General features: G+C 28.4%; 1 protein-coding gene across 5 annotated transcripts in view; it reads right to left on the bottom strand.

The window, feature by feature from the left end:
- Positions 1-8,868: 8,868 nt before the first annotated feature.
- Positions 8,869-16,528, bottom strand: part of LOC136986732 (GRAM domain-containing protein 2B-like) — a 33,186-nt gene continuing 25,526 nt past the window's right edge. For all 5 annotated transcript variants that reach the window (XM_067284325.1, XM_067284326.1, XM_067284327.1 and 2 more), the window contains 2 exons: positions 9,144-9,200; positions 8,869-9,079 (listed from right to left, as the gene is read on the bottom strand). The gene's annotated coding sequence lies outside the window, so the exon portion shown is untranslated. The remainder of the gene's footprint in view (positions 9,080-9,143; positions 9,201-16,528) is intronic.

The following is a 16,528-nucleotide window of genomic DNA, read 5'->3' as shown; positions in this document are numbered from 1 at the left end:
TGTAACTGGCCAAGACAACTTATATTTCGACCGGTGTTCTACTAGTAAAAAAATTTCACAGAATAATGCACTACGGGAGGAAACCATTTCCACGTTGAACTTTAACTTTGCAGTCGATATATGTCTAAAGCAGAATTATAATTATTTCAACAGTTAAATTTGTAGGTTTTGTACACGGAATTTTCACGATTGTATATAAATTTTTATATTTAATAAAACTTATTAAATTTCATATTAACTATTTAAAAATACGTTATTAACATTAGTGGAAAAATCCTAAAAAAATAGAATTACGAAAAGCTATTTGTACATAAAAATACTACGCCAATTCGTGTTAAATAATGTTTCCCCTGCTTAGTAACAAATAAGTCATTAATTAATAATCTGAAAAAAGTAAAATATGAAGGACTCAAAGATATGGAAACGACTTCAGGCCGTTTTCAGTTATCAAATGAGGTAAAAACAGCATGACAGGAAACATGTAGTTGAAAATGACTTACAGTAAAGCTTCCACAAGCTGTACCAGCTCTGGAAAACGGTATTTCGTCGACCAAGAGAATTAGTTCGAAGGTGATAGTGCGTTGGTGTTTTAAACTATTCAAAGCAAGGAACTATAAGCCAAGTCCCCGATCTTCTGCATCCTACCAAGTAGAAATACAATAGAAATGACGTGTTTACTTTTTATTCTATATTTTTGCGGTATGATGAAAATTATTTCGAATTTTGTGTATTGGCAGTGTACTTCCTCTTCTCTTTTATCTAACACATGGCTTAACACGTTCTAGAATGAAGATTCTAATTCGTTTAAAATGGAAAAATAAATCTTTCTCAAGAGAGATGTTTAGTCACTCAATAGATCTCATTATCTTTCGTATATTTCAGACCGTAACTCGCTCCCTCGTCCTTATCGTGTATAAGCTTTTATCTGTAAAATTAGAACACCTTAATTTAACAAAACAATTTTATTAATAGATTGTTAGATAATAGGGGGTTACTATACTTCAAGTCTTTTTTCGGTTCGAAGAATCATCATAAAATCGAAATTTTTATTCACATTTATACGGACACGAAACACGAGATTATTAGATTTTTGAATTCGTATTATTGTTAACATTAATATATATGCAGGGAATAATCCGCGAAAATCCGTCTTTTCGGCGACAGGGAGGCGCAAAAATCACGAAATTCGGTGAAAAATCCAAGCGCTTTACATTAAATTTCGTGGCGACGTAACAATAAAACTTTGACAATTTGTTGCGAGCGGTTGGATTTTCTGTTTGTGCGATTAAAAGTGATTTATTTCAAGAGTTTTTCTGAAGTTTGCATCATTTGCAGAGATTTTATTGATAAGTTCAGAACTTTTTAAATTTAGATATTTTTTGAACATTGTTAAGCCGAATATCACAATTAGCGGCAATGATTTTCCTACAAAGGTGCATTTAGATAACAGTTTATCGGTTTCACAGAGACGACGAATGCGGCCTTTCCACTTATTTCGGGAGATACTTTTCACCCTTTTTATTGTTAATTTTCGTTTAGCCCAAATCCAATCGAATTGTTAAAGCAAATTTGGAAAGATGGCAAAATAAATCACTAGAAAAGAACTAAATAGCGAGTATCCGTAATAATTCGACCTTCCGTAACAGTTTCGAGTAGTGATTCCGACAGTTAAAAACAAATAAATATTGTTATTGTCCTTTTCTTCTTTAGTCGCTGATTGAAAACCGAAGGATTTGTGAAATGTAGACGTAGCCTACATGAAATATTATTTTAATTTTATATTTTACCGGCTAACTAGTGTTAAACTATTAATGTTAAACTGCAATTTAATCGAATACAATAGCATTTTGGCATGTTGGGTGTAAAAGCTAACAAACTCTCTCTGGTAATGTTAAACTGATGATAATATTTTCTTTGCTGTTAATTAAAATTTTAGATGTCTTTTCTTTACACATTTTCTTATCTATTTTTAATAAGTCATTTATATTATATTTTTAAACGGATATATACAATAAAATATATAATTGTTTAAAAAATTAAATCAATTATATAAAGAATAAAATTGTTTATTACAACTAGTTTTCAATTGTGGAACGTCTCACTTATACTGCAAATCAGACGTTCGATTGCAATAACTACGATGCTTTTTGCAGAAACAGCAATGGTGGAGAACTTTGCCACAGCGTCCACAAGCCCTTGAGTATCTTTCGTTGCAATAACTATTACAGGCTGTAGAATTTCGTGGACAACCTCGTCTACCGCAAAAACCACGAATCCCATAAACCACTAAAGATTAAAACAAAAATATGGCTTCATTCAACAAGAAATAGAATAAATATTAGCGAGGTTGAGGTTGAAGTTTTAAACGCGAAAACGTGTACGTCGGACGTTGATGCGCCGCTTTCCTGTAAGCCTAGAAGTTTGATGATGGCGTTTGGAATGTCAAGCATGATTCCACTGACTTTCCAAACACCATTGTCAAACTTCTAGGCTTACAGGAAAGCGGCGCATCAACGTCCGACGTACACGTTTTCGCGTTTAAAACTTCGGCCTCAACCTCGCTATTCTACAGTATTAGGAATTATAACTTACCTATGAAACAGAGAAAGAAGGCGAGCAAAATAGATAATTTCATTGTCGAAAATATCGAGGAAAATTTATTTCTAAAAAAAGAAATATATGTATATATTATTAATTAGATGTTGTATATATTTACAATATTAAATGAATTAGAAATTATAATTGTTATCAATTGTTAATGAATCTTAATAGGTTTAAATGTTGAAATGAATATAAGAAATTAATCCAAAGAATCTTAATGAAAAACAATAAACAGATTTAAACGATTTTTGTATTCCAATAATGAAAGATGCAATCATGTAGATTTAGATCTACATTTTGCTTTTTGAATTGAAATTTTTTTTATTTAAATATATATATATATATATATATAATATTTTACTGCATTTAGAAACAGAATGTTACTTTTACCTGTAGACAAGGATAATGTAATAAAAAAAAAATTAATTTTGTTCTTAGTTTATTGGATGTTCGTATGTTTAATATTCTCAACTGGTCTCAAGATTACTGGTAAATACATTACTGATCGAATTACTAACAAGGAGAGGGCCAGACGTTCGAGTCTCCGGTTCGAACGAAACGTGGCGAGAGGAACGACGTTATGTCTTATTCCCTCGGCGATAGCCGAGGGAATAAGACATAAGCTAAACACTTAATTTTCAGAGGCTCGTTTCCCGGAAACGCTTGAGAAGTTGGTCTTATTATTTGGACAAGGAGATGTTTGTGTGTAGGGCTGTATGTTCATCACGTTTCATTCGAATCGAAGACTCGAAGGTCTGGCTCCTTCCTTGTTAGTAATTAAACGTATTAACAAATATTATATCGTAAAATTCTGTCATACTTTTATTAACAAAATACTCCATTATCGTATACGTTATCATACGAGGGTGAATCAATAATTATAAGCAATGTACTGGTAATTTAAAATTTGTTACAACAGTGAGATCATTATTTTTCACCCAAATAAAATTAATCTATGGTCTCAAAAGTTCTCTTAGGAAAAAATTCTTTTAGGCTGAGAGAAAGCTATATCTATACTCGCTTTTCTTAAGTTTTTTCAGGTAAATTAACAGATTTTATTGGGCTTTTGACTGATCTAAAGGGCAATATCAGGATTATAAAGAGCCTTTTCCAACATCTTAAAGTGCAGATTACGAAGGGTTTCAACGATACGGATAGTGATATGAGGACGGCTATTGTCACGCAACAATACACCTTCGACGATAGTTTCGGTGTTTCCTTAAATTGCCTTCGGTGTTTCCTTAAATTTGAGTTATCAGGCACATCTCACTGTAACGAGTTCATTATTGAGCCTGTTATTTATTTATTTATTTTAATAAAATTGATATCAGCAGGAGAGAAACCGGAGCAGAATGTAACACTTAAGCTTTTAAGAATTGTAAAATAATAAAGAATATACGTAGATATTTGAAAATTAACAAAGTTGCTTTTTAACTACCTGACAACATAATAAAATTACGTTGTTCTGTAGTTTATTTTGCTTTATGTAAATATTAGTCAAAACTGTTGTGTTGTACACGGAACACTTACTTGAAACGCATTCAAAAGATTAAGTAAATAACTGTTATATATTATTATTTTTTTATTAATAAAAAAAATTCACAAATGAGAATAGCATCTATCGTCGCCGTCCATTCTAGCACACGAATTACGAGATCATTTGAAGCAGTTCTGGTAAACAATCCACCCTTTAACCGGTCGTATCCCTGACGCTGAGGTTATTTGAATGTTGTTACTCTGTGTTAGAAACTGAAGAATTACAATATAAATACATGAATCTATAGTTCAAAGTGCAATATTAAAGAAATAGCATTGCGTATGATACACTAATTCGTTTGATTTATCGTGAGAATAAGAATCGATTAGCTTACAATATCAGGGTAGCCAGATTTAAATTTTTATGAAGAGCCAACTAAAGTAAAAAAAAAAAAAGCCAGAAAAAAGCCAAAATTTATCATATATTTTATATACATTATACTTTAATTATACTTGAATGCTATTTTATTATGTTAATGTTTCTTTTTCAAAAAGCATATCTTTATGATTAATTAAGGGAAAAAACTAAATCAGAGGAATACAGTTTCTCAGAAGTAAAATACTCTAACATTTTATATGAAGGGACAAATTCTTTGCAACATATATTTGAGGACAAAAGTTGTGACCTAATCCTAATAATTGCATCTAGAAGAGAAAGTTGCATTCCATTCCTTGCCTTATTCTTAAAATGAGTTAAAAGTGAAAACACCCTCTCTACTGTAGCATTGCTAATGGGCGTTATTAGGCAATTGAGGGCAAAAGTCACAAGTTCTTTGAATTGGGGATTTTGTAATATTTTTTGCCAAAAAAGCTCACTTTCATTGGATATTCCACATTTCTTAAATTGATCTTCGTCTATCCAATTGACAAAAGGTAATTTCCTGTATTGCTCTTCAATCATATTAAGATTGTCTTGTGCTAAAGTCAAAAATGGCAATTCAGAAAACTTTGGTCGTAAAGCTTGGTTTAAAATTATATTTGGGCTTAATTGCGCTAGATCTTGAAATAAATTCATTGCCGATGGAAGCCTTTGTTGAACTTGATTTAAAGCCTCTTCTAACATGTGAAAACATCTTTCTTTGATTGATAGAAATCGTTGCATGATTTTTTTCATCATTATTATTTACTTGCAGGTATTTATCTCATTCATTTAAAAAATTCATTCCAAATTCAACTTTAGAAATACTTTTCTTATAATTACCATCATAAAGTCTACTTTTTAAAGTTTTGTAGTGTAAAATAAACGTTCATGCAACTGCAGGCTCTGCTTTATTAAAGGACTGCTTTATTTTGTTGAAAAAAGCCATTTAACCTTCCAAATTTTTGAACTATTGGAGTTGCAAATGGAAACAAAGATAATTAGTCTGATCCAAGATCATTTCTTTTAATAATATACAACTTAGAATTTATAATATAAAACTTAGAATGCCTACTGGAAAAAATAAAATCAAATTTGTTAAAAAAATAAAATTATCATGATGTTATTCGAAAAAAGCCAAAAAAAAAAGCCAAAAAGCCAAACAAAATTTTTTACGCCAATCAGTGAAAAAAAAGCCAAATTTTGCAAATTTGGCATCAAAAAAGCCAATCTGTCAACCCTGTACAATATCTTACTGGAAACGCTGTTTCAGCACCTGATTGCCAACTCACAGTGACAGTGCAGACACGCTCTTAGGATGTTACAAAATTCTTGAAGTTCTCATTAGTTTGACTAAAAATCCTACTGACCATCCACTGACTAAAAAATATAGGGGTTCTATTATAAATCATAAGGACAGTCTCTTTTACTCGTTATTGGTTTCGGATGTATCACACTCTTGATTTACTGTAATCACACGTCGCATAGGACATAAGACGAGGCAAGGGTCGTAAAATCTCTGCTTTTACATCGTACAATTATTTTGTTGGCATCTTACAGCCGCGATGCCACTTTTGTACAGCATTTTGAAGTATCAGTTTTTATGTATTTGCCGATATCAGTATTTACAGTATGTAGCCTAATAGTGGCTGAAGCGGGTGTAGTGAATACCGAAATACATCCCACGAATAAAAATAGTCTTTAATTGTTATGAACTCGATTTTCTAACGCTCCAATAGAGTTTAATAAGCTTATAACTCCACCAATTGGTAGTTTCAGATAATTATTTAAAAGAAATCTTATTGATAATCCATTGAGATATTTGTCTACGATTGTTGATAGCAACAAAATTAGCATGTAAGAAGAAAATCCAAGATATTTTGGCAAATTTCAAAGATCTATTTATTTAAAATCCAAGAAAAAAGATTCCGAACAAAAGAATTTTATTTTAACTGTCCATTTTAACTCTTTCGTGTATATATATTTTAAAAACGAATGAAGATAAAGGAATATTATATTATTAAATTGAATAAATATGGATTGTTTTACTATAAACAATGGGCCTATAAAGCGTAAATATAAAATAGTTTGTTCCTTCCGTCGCATTTAAGTATTCAGACCCGTAACACATTTCATCGCATTGCGTATCAAATAAAATAATATTAATGTATTTTTAGCATAAATATAGTATCTCCGTTTTACAATTATAATACAGTAGACTCGATTTAACGAATTGATTTGAAGAAAGAGTGTCGCTACTGCGGACAATCCGTTAAATTGAATGTATTAAAAACCCATTAATAACGGAATTACAATGTACAGGACGCATTAAAATGTTATTATTTTGTATAAGTATGAATAAAGATGAATATTATTATAATGTACAGTACATTGAATAATTTATATTCATTGATTCAATCTTTTAGCACGTTTTATTGGCGAATTGAAAAAAAGGTTCTGATTTTTTTCCTTTATGGCAGAAATTTCTATTGTCGTGGAAAATTTTTTAAGATAAACGGATAAATAAGAAAATATTTTGTAAAAATCGTTAACAAATAATACGAAAAAAAAAAACAGTAATCGGGAAAATATAAGCTAAAATGAAAAGATCTCAAAATATTTATTGATAGTAATAGTGTAATTAATAAGTTTACTGCTATTGTTCGACAATATTATCAGACGAAAGGAAAAATCAAGTTAAATTTTGAAATAAAAAATGGAGATATCATCAAACAAGTCAAAGTTTACCAAATAAATACTATTCCTAACATTTATTTAGATTAGAAATAGTTATCAACGATCCACAAGTAAAATAAGAATCATTGAAAAAGCATAAAAAATTAATGTTAAAAGTTTTTAACAAAACCAATAAGAAAATATTTTCATTTTTTTTTTATTTTGCTCAAATAATAATTTATAATTGTTACTAAATCATAGTCGACAACTAAATTTATCAATTATTAATAAATTAAAAGATATATAAACGAATTTTTTAAGCGCGTTTATTTAGCTTAATTATTAATCTAAAAAATATAGATTTTATGACGATAATACTTACAATTGATTCCCGTGCTATAGATACATTTAACTGACGTTATTTTAGTAATATCAAATATAAACGGTATATTGTATGGAAAATGGCATCATTTGCATATAACACGAATATTATACTTCCTGAAGATTACGTGAAATCTGCAAAATAAAGTTGTGCCGAATATGAATTTACTGGATTTACGCATCAGAGAACGTTTAAAATATAATTTGACCCAAATTCAGTTATGAAAATATTATTTCTTTTACACCCGATCAAATGTATTGTTTCTTTATTATTATTATTTTTTTAATAAAAACACAATTTATAAATTTAGGAGAAAAGTGTAATTCGAAATTTTAGAATCATTGCCTAACGTTTAAGATTCATTTTAAGATTTAATTAAAATTTATTTATTTATTTATATTATAGACATGTATACTACTATAATATAGAGATATACATAACATCACATCACGATAAGTTAAATTAAGAACAATGTTCTTAAGCAAAGTAATTGCATACAACAAATAAAGTTAAAATATTTTGATAATATTTTTTGGGGAATTTGCCATTTAAAAAATGTTCTTCCGCCTCTCATCAGCTAAAACTTAAAAAGATACATTCCTATTTATCAATAATGCGAAATTAAACTGAATCTCGTGGGAATCGAAAACAATAAATTTCCTTTGTCGAGATTTGTTTACGTTAATTCCTTCCCTTAAAAAGGAAGTTTGAATAATTCAACAGGATATTAAAACTGTATTTGCAATGTTTTTATTGACATTTTAAACCGTAAATTAATGAACAAGTTTAATTAAGTATGCGATAAATTTTTTTAATTAATTCGGTAGAACAAAACACTGGCATTGCAAATTTTTAAAACAATTATATCGGTGGCGTGTTATAGCTTCAACGGGACTCGGGCAAAATTTGAATTATGGGGCCCCACGCACAGTGTTTACTTCACACATTTTTCATCGGGGGATTTTTTTGGGGAAATATTTTCTTATAAAAGACGGGTTTATGTTCCTGGGTTTAGTGGGAGCTCCCAGGCAATTGCCCTTTTCTTCTATAGGATAAGACGCTCCTGAATTACATGTATCTTAGCATTTTAAAAATGGAATAAGGTGATTTAATCTGTTTCGAATCAATCGTACAACTTTTAAGATAATATTTTAATTAATTATTGTAACGTTAGAGTAGTTGGATGTAGGCTAATTAGATAACACATAAAAGTATTTTCTTTCTTTATTTTTTTTTAATTTAAAGCGTATTCAGAAATGCATTATTGAATATATCTGGATAATGTAGAAAATTGAATAATCTTCATCAGAACGAATGATTTTTTAAGTAATTTTATTTATTCATCAACAAAAATTTAACAAGAGAAAATGGAAATTAGTCTTGTTTTTTACATTCTTCTTTAGTTTTTAAACACAGACATGAATTGTCCGAGTTGACACAACGACCACAAACAGCTCCGTGTTCGGTGCACGCATTGTCGCATTTGACTTCATCCGGACAAGTATCCTTCTCGTGATGTCCTTCGACTATAAATATTTAAATGTAATAAATATTTAAACGCTTAATTATTAAATAACTTAATTTTTATACCTTTAAAACAAATCAAAACAATCAGGAGTACTAAACACGCAACTTTCATTTTTAAACCTAGAAAAAGAGAAATAAAATTAACATTAACTATATAATTTCAACTGAAATAAGATCGTAGTAGATATTATATGATTTTGTCCATATTAATTTAATTAGAAAGACTTTATTACGCACTTAAAAAGCTTTTGTCGTCATTTAACCAAAAATATTAAGTAATAATTAATAAAATCATAAAACATTTAGATAATTTGACAATATAATTAATAAATTAATATATATATATTAGCATTAGTTTATTAATTAAACTTTATTATGCCAATTAAGCTAAAAATGCAAAGATTTAGAATTAAATAAATTTAAATTAAAGCTTTAAACTGATTTTTTTGGGTTGAAGTTGACTTTTTTTTGTGCTTCTCGTCAAGAAAGTTTAGTCAAATATAAAAAGAGGTTATAAGAAGAATAAATTTACTCTTTTAATTTGTTTGAGCAAATTTTATTTATCAAATCTATAAATAACTCCGAAAAAAATCATTATATCAAACAGGACCCTTTTAAGTAATTAAAGATTCACTTACCTTATTGCCGATTCTCAAAGGTATAAATTCGAAGATGGAAAATATCGACATTTATAATGGAATAATTCATGGGTCGTGTGCACAAATCCTTAAGTCGTTAACATTTCTTAGAATTACCTATTTCTTTTTTTATTTTTCACTTGTCATAATCTAAATGGCTTCGATAGACGGGAGAACACGATGCGAATTTCAATAAGGAATGTGGTTGGAACAGTGTTCATGAATGTCCGATGTGACTTTGTCTTGACGTCTTTTAGTTAACCTTTAAGCTACTCCACCCGAAACTAGCATTGCCACTGTTTTCTTTTTATTTTTTCTGGTTATTAATAAGCCTGTACTTGTTAAAATTAAAAACTTACAAAGCTGTGTTTTCGATGGCAAAATGAGAAATTTTTCTATTAAAAAAGGTTTTATTTAATTATTTTGAAGACTTTGAATTTAATATATTAATTTGTTTATCGGTATTTTGTCCTAAACAATCTTATTCTATTGTCTTTTACACAACCCGTAATTTAGTTTATACACTTCATAATTATATAATTTTTATTTCTGAGAAAATAATGCATTACTTATTATATATAATTAATTTTTCAGAGTATTAAAAAGTTCGCAGAAAGAATTAATTATAAAATAACGTTGAAAATTCCGAATTTTATTTTTACTGCGATAACCAGAAACATAAATTGGCTTAAATTCTTTAAAAATAAAAAAAAAAAAACAATTTAGTAATAAAAATTCAGTGGTTTAATGTTAACTAAATTACTTTCTAGAAAATATTTTTAAAATACTTCTTTTTTGAATTTAACAATAAGCTTTTTTGAATTTAACAATAACAAACGCATGGAATATTTTTGTTTGCATTTATAGAAATTTTTAAAACTAATTAAAATATTTTAATCACTTGCATTACCGTATAAGGACGGTGATAAAATAATGGAGTTCGATAAACTCTCATCATCACTTTATTAACCTACTATTCTAATTAGGAGCGGGTTATTAAAAATAAAATATATTTTTATATATATTAAGAGATTTGGATTATGATAATCTTATTAATTTTTTTTTAATTCTTGATGATTTATTATTCAAATTTACATAATTTAATTTTTAAAATTTTTTTCTATTCATATTTTGTACAATCTGATAATCTGATATAATACATATTATTAAACATAAAAGGGTGACGGCCAGATGGCCGAAGTGATTAAGGCCTTAGTCTACAGGGTCTGAAGAACACCGATTCGAACCCGGGCGAACAACCTCAAAAATTTTTCATGGGCGGTTTGTCGGAGGCTTCGATTTGTCTCTGATGTATTGGGCCCTGTTTATTGCCACTGGGCAGGGCAAGAGCTTATATGGGACTCGGGTTTAGCGTGGATCCTTTTGTCATTTTTTTTTTCCGACAAATGATATACTTAGAATATTTATTTATAAATAAAAAGTAGTCTTAAATATTATAGTAAAAATAACGTTAATTTTATAAGGATAAGAATCGCTACGAGAACCAATGTTTTTCCCGATTGCCTTGAAAACGTTGTTTTTAAAAACACTTATGTTTTATCCTAATACAATCGATCACAGGTGTTAATAAAAAATATTTGTAAGTATTCAAAGATTTTGAATTTGGATTCTTCTGGATCCGTCTCTGGTGGACTTGAACCGCCTAAGTGTAGAGCGTTAAATGAGAGATGAAATTTCATTAATTGTTTTTGTTTTTTAGATCATGGAGAGATGTATATAATAGAGCCAGGAAAGTAATAATATGAGGAAAAATATGGCGATCGGTCAAAAATGACCTCCAAGATCTTCACAATTTTGAACTCAGGGAACCTTGAAACATGCAAAAACTCATGCAAAAAAAATTCGAAGTTTTTTTCTTTATGTACGGATGTTAGTGTGTGAGGAAGCAGGATTTTTTCACCCGCTGTGAATCTTAATAATTCCCGTGCTTTTTGTCAAAAATTTCTGAAATTTTGCAGGGAGGTTTGTGTATTAGGAAGATTGATGCTATTAAATTTTAGTAATTAAAAGGTCGAGAAGGTAGGAGATATAGGGATAGTACGTCATATTTCGAGTAGGGTCGGACTTAATGACGATTTTACTCGTTATTACAATAGCATTTACAATTTCTTTTATAAAACTCATCCCTACCCTCAAAATGAAGCTTTTTGCCGGTTTATAATAATTAATTATTTAAAACGTTTTCATAATAAAATATCATAACAGATGGCGCTACACGCAGTTTTAAATGTCGCCGGGAAAGTTAAAAAATCCAGCAACGAGTTGCTTAACGAGTTTTTTAGTGGATTTTAGTAAATACAGGTTACATAAAATATTTTGTAATTTTTATTTATATTATAAATAGAATCCATATAGATTGATTACATCATCTAGTCCATATATCTGATTACGACTCTCAACTGGTCTCTAGTACATCTTACTAAGAGGATGGCCTAAATATAGGTCTGTCTACACTCAAAAAATGTCTAGAATCGTGCTGTTTGTAGTCTTATGTCATTTGGCTTATACAATAAATCTAATTTTGTATCTGTGCTGATTATCAAGTAAACTATCTTTTTCCTATTGACTATTTTTCTGACGATTTCGTAGCGCTTGAGGCTTGCAACACAAGTATATTTGTTTTTAATAAAAATTATATTTTGCAAGGACGTAATATAACTCGGCTGTGCCGTTTTCAGTGTTCCGTGATAATTTAAATGGAGAAAGAGAAATAGTTCTTATCGAGAAACGTTTATAAGAGCTATATTTTATTACGTGTGAACTTTGATTTGTTTATATTTTGCAAATTATTTCGAGACATAAGTTGCGTAAAAATACAAATCGTTTTTCGCTTACAGGTCTGTATTAATTGGATTCTTTTAAAATTGCAATCAAAATCGAGGAAATGTTAATATCGGTAATTTCTTTTATATTGTAAGACCGTAAATTTTGTTTGGCGTTCGGCATATTAATACATTTACGTATATAAATTTACGTATAATAAAAGTATATACGTGTATACTTTTAAAACTTATAGTTTGTAAGGTTTTTTGGCCCTACACGAATATATAGTAGGCGTTAATACATAAAATTCATATATCACGATTACTCTGTACTGTATACATTTCAAGTAATTACACTGTTTTCATTTCATTCGTATTCGCTATTACAATCTTCAGTTAGCCTAAACATAGGTCTGCCTACACTCAAAAAATGGCTAGAACCGTGCTGTTTGCAGTCTTCTAAGTCATTCGGCTTATAAAAGAAATCTAATTTTTTTTTTTTTTTTTGCATCTTATTAGTATTGTATTTCAATTAACTTTTAGAATATCAGATTAAAATTATAATATTCCATATTGGAAATACAGTACACATTTAATAATAAAATTCTTTCTGTTTTTACTCTAAAAGACTAATAAATGTTCAAAAATAAAAAAAAACTCATAAAAATCATTAGTTATTTTTTATCAGAAACTTTTCTATTAGATCTTTAGTTTTACTCGATACATTCTAAAAAAATTATGCAAAACCAATCTAATAATGCTATACTGTAGCAAGGATCCATAAAATCAACGGTGTAATTATAATTTGTGAACGTCTAGTTCGCTTTCCAAAAGAAAAAAAAATTTAATCACAAGTTAACCAATGGTGTTACGTCTGAATCAATTAAAAAGTTTTCAAAAACATGGTCATAAAATAGGAAATGCTTTCAATTAGGAATGATTTATTAATTGCAAATCATTTTTTTTTTCACTTACTACAATATTCATCATTCCGAATTTCAATTTAAATAACTTTTGAAATTTTCCTTGTTATCTTAATCGTATCCCGAATAACATCTTTCTTAATTTGTTTTTTTTTTATTACTTTTCTACATAATTTTTTTAAAACAATAATACAATATTTTCGGCATTATATATACTGCTATAACTAGTGTCAAAGTTATTTGTTTTGACTCCTGTACCAAAAATTATACTATGATTCTGCTGCGACGGTTTCTCATCGCGTATGCTTTTTTGGTAAATGGTTTTCATCAGCTACTATAAAATTCATAGAAATAAATAAATGATAATATTTGTGGATTATTATTTACGTGAATTAACATACGTACATGCGAGGATAAAAAAATATCTAATTGTAAATTAATTATATAAAATATTTCTCACAGCATTGTTTAATAACGACCGGTTAGGCGACCACAGATATTTTTAACAACCGGTTCGGCCGAACAGGTGTGAACTGGCTGAATGACATCACTTCGTATAATCAGCATAAACTATTATTTTTAAATACCTTCCTATTGCTTGTTACTAATTAGACAATGAAAAATAACTGTCAAGACAAAAAATTGATTAGGCGTTTCCAAATAGAAAAAGTATTGATATGTACACTAGATCAGAAAGTGGAAACTCAGTAAAAAAAAAAAAAAAGATTATTTATCATAGGCGGGTTATAAACAGGGGTTATTACGATGTGTTAAGTTTATAAAAATAGACAGACATTATAAGAAATTTATTAAATCAAATTTTTACGGCAACTTTTAACGCACAAAAATATTTTCTCTGTTCTATTGATAAAATCGCAAGATCAGAAATCCTTGCGTTTGGCGTAGTCGACTATAATTTTTTATGTCTTGATATCGAGAAAGACTAATTTGCAAACACAATGGAAATTGGCGAGACATGGAGAAACTCTCAGCGCCATAAATAAGTTAGGAATAAATCGCAAAGCACATTTGCGTACAAGAAATTGACTAATTCTTTGGGCACATTTTGTCATCAATATGATGACAAAATGTTGCGGCCGACGTTTTCGCGTTGCAAACGTCGGCCGCAACCTCTCTATTAATCTTCTTACAAGATCTTGTTTAAAATTTCGTCATAGTGAGATGACGCAATATTTAAAAATATTACAGACAGTATTAGACAGTATTAAATACAATAGATATCGATATTTAATAATATCCTAAATATGCATTTTCGCAGTAAATCAAATAAAATCTATAAAGCTGAGTTTGAAAAATATTAGAATTTAATGCTTAAAATAAGAAACCAATATATTAAACAATATAACATTAAACTGAGATATAAAAACTGAAGTCATATAACTAAAAAATTTAACAACGAGAGTTACTTAACTTTCCCAACTATTATAAAAATATTTCGTTCTATTAAAAATGAAAACTCATATTATTAAGCAAAATAAATAAAATTGTGTGTGGCGCCATCTGTCATGAGATATTGTTATTAAAAACTTTTTATACTTTTAATTATTATAAATGGCAAAAAGCTTAATTTTGAGGGTAGGAATGTGTTTTATAAGAAAGTATAAATGTTAATAACGAATAAAATCTTCAAGTCCTACTCCTCTCGAGATATGACATACGACCTCCTCTATCTCCCCATTCCAAACCAAAAATTAATAGCATCAATGCCTCTTATATAACAGTTACCATGTCAAATTTCGTACTATAATCACTACCCCATCCTGAGATATTAAAGGAAATAAACGCCAACATACGCACACGTCCATGAGTTTTTTTTCCTTGTTTTTATTTTTACTTTTTTTGATTCAAGAGGTCTCAAACTCTGGAGATTTGCAAAAAGACCCGGAAGGTCAAATTTGATACGATTAGATTCTTTCCCATGTTATACTGTTTGAACTTACTTAACAAGCAGAAAAAATAAAAAATGTCTTGCAATTTAAAATTATATATCACTAATCACAATAATTTAAAGCTTATTTTAGCAATATGGCCAATATTAGATATTATAATCATTAAATTGCATGATTAAATTATACTGATGATAGAAAACTCCTGAATATTTTAGGATTTACTTTTGTAATATTTTGTTATTCATATGTAAAATGCAATTTCCTAATTTGTTTGTTATAATTTATTATAGTGATTTATCTGAATGACATATGTAATCTATATAAAATTTTAACCGTAATAAAAAATTACTAAAAAATATTTAATCTATCGAAAATCATTCGTTACAAAGTTATATTAGTTCACTTTTATTCCTTTTTTAATACCATTAATTTTTTAATACAATTTAAATCAAATTATAACAAAATATACTTCATTTTTTTGTATAACATTACGTGATAGTAGTCACTTGACTTTTATTAATTGACAACACAGACACGAATAAAATTCATAATGGCCATTTCTATTCTAATCGGAACAATGCAGTAAAAGGCATTAATGAAAAGGCCATGTATTAAACTGTTTTAAATCATTTTATTTTTGGCTTTATGAAAATGTATATTTAGCAAAGCTGAATACATTACTTAAAAAAATTATTCAGAATATAAATGAAATATCCGTTATATATAGGGATACACCCAGTTTTGATAAAAAAATTTCCATTTATAAAACACATTTTGCAAATTAATTATATGATTATCATTTAACTAAAATCTCCAACATTATCTCATATTAATATTAAAAATAAATTTTAGTTTGATTATTAAATTAAATACCATTGTATTGTTTCCTTATTAGTTTCTAGATATTGTTTTAAAAAATTTTGTTATTTGGTAATCTTTTACTGGAAAGATGATCACATTTTCATTTTGTTAATTATTTTCCTGAAAATAATAACGTATTTTAAATTTTAATTATCAAAACATTAAAATGTCAATTTAAATAAATTATATATTAAAAAAAATTTTGTTTCAATGTCTGTTTGGAAGGTTTAGTTTTCTTTAAAGCAAAAATATAAAATATATTTCTTGTTCGAGTCACTCTAATTCCATCAGCTGTTTATTCGAGATTTTCTTAATGGAGTAGTGTATCATGTA

Source organism: Centruroides vittatus, unplaced genomic scaffold, assembly GCF_030686945.1.
Source record: "Centruroides vittatus isolate TY-2023 unplaced genomic scaffold, ASM3068694v2 scaffold_1167, whole genome shotgun sequence".
Taxonomy (NCBI): domain Eukaryota; kingdom Metazoa; phylum Arthropoda; class Arachnida; order Scorpiones; family Buthidae; genus Centruroides; species Centruroides vittatus.
Note: the sequence above shows the minus strand (reverse complement) of the source record. Positions and strands in the feature narration are given on the sequence as shown.